We start from the raw sequence: 1,551 nt of genomic DNA on the forward strand, positions 1-1,551 counted from the left end.
AAAAAACACTTTCTCTCTTTAACTGGTAACTCAACTTTTGGAAATCTATCCTAAGGACATCATGTGAGATTTTATTTTTAAAAATAAAGTCAGTAATATTATTTATAATGGGGAAAAATTGGAAACAAGGCTTAAACAATAATCACATAGTCATATTTTATAGTGGTGTTTTGACTTTACGACAAAGTTTACATGATTCTTCACTATTATAAGAAAATGTATCTTGTTATACTGCTAAGTGAAGACACAGGACACATCACAATCTGTAGAGAATTGGTCCATCTTATTAGTCCATATGCCCGGAAATGTACTAGAGAAATGTTCTAACTTAGTATCTCTACTGAGAACCAACACATCTAGTTCTTTCAACTTGTAGACAAAATTTATTTTCCAATTGAATTTGGAAAAGAGTGAGATTACATGATTTCTTGATGCAGACAGACATTTAGAAAATAAGGTATGAGCTAGGAAACTCACTCAAGAATCGTTTTGAGCCTTGGAAGTGGACACAATGAAAAGAGCACACAATTGGTTACATATGCACCAGCCAGTTTTTCTGCAGTATGTTGAGTTTTGGCAAATGCTTTTGGGAGAGGAAGACAATTTAGTGGACATTAAATTTTGAAACCAGACAAGTGATCAGTGAGTCACGGCAGCAGTTAGGGGGGGAAAAAAGTTAATGATTTAGGCTAACCCAATAGATCAGACATAAGCAGGTACCGTCTTGCCTCACCAAAGTCTCTTCTCCTTCCAAGGCACATAAATAACTTTTGTCTTTATGCTGTCTGTCTGTGACTTCTCCCCGTAATAACTGTCCTTGGTATACCGGACCTGGTGTAAAATGTCCTCATGAGTGGCTGCCTAATTTGACAGCTCCTGGCACAAATAAATCTTGTGTTCTAGAGCCAGCTGTAAGCCTGGACTGCTTACACTAGCAAGTTGTTGTTATGTGCCGTCGAGTCGCTTGCAACTCATAGCGACCCTATGTACAACAGCCCTAAACTCTGCTCTGTCCTGTGCCAATTTCATTGCCTCCGACACACTCATCCCGATTGCCCCAGTCACCGAATGAATCCATCTCCCAGAGGCCCTTCCACTCCTGCCCTCCACCCTCCCAAGCATGATGTCCCTCTCCAAGGACCGGTCTCTCCTTACAACATGACCAAAGTATGTCAGATGAAGCCTTAGAATCCTTGCCTCCAAGGAGCAGCCCGGTTTAACCCTCTCCAGGACAAATCTGTTTGTTCTCTTAGCAGTCCATGGCACCTTCAGCACTCTTCTCCAACACCAAAGCTCAAAAGCATCAATTCTCCTTCTATCCTTGGTCATTGTCCAGCTCTTTGATGCAAGTGATTGCAAAGACCATGGCCTGTACCAGACACACCTTTGTCTCCAGAGACACACTGTTGCTCTTGAGTACTTTAGAGAAGTCCCTAGCAGCAGACTTTCCCATGGCAATACGTCTTTTAATTTCCTGGCTGCTGGTGCCAAGAGTGTTGATTGTGGAGCCAAGCAAACTAAAGCTGTGAACAATCTCAATCTCTTCACCAT

Source organism: Elephantulus edwardii, unplaced genomic scaffold (genome assembly GCF_000299155.1).
Source record: "Elephantulus edwardii isolate Elephantulus edwardi_28Jun2011 unplaced genomic scaffold, EleEdw1.0 scaffold00047, whole genome shotgun sequence".
NCBI classification, from domain to species: Eukaryota; Metazoa; Chordata; class Mammalia; order Macroscelidea; family Macroscelididae; genus Elephantulus; species Elephantulus edwardii.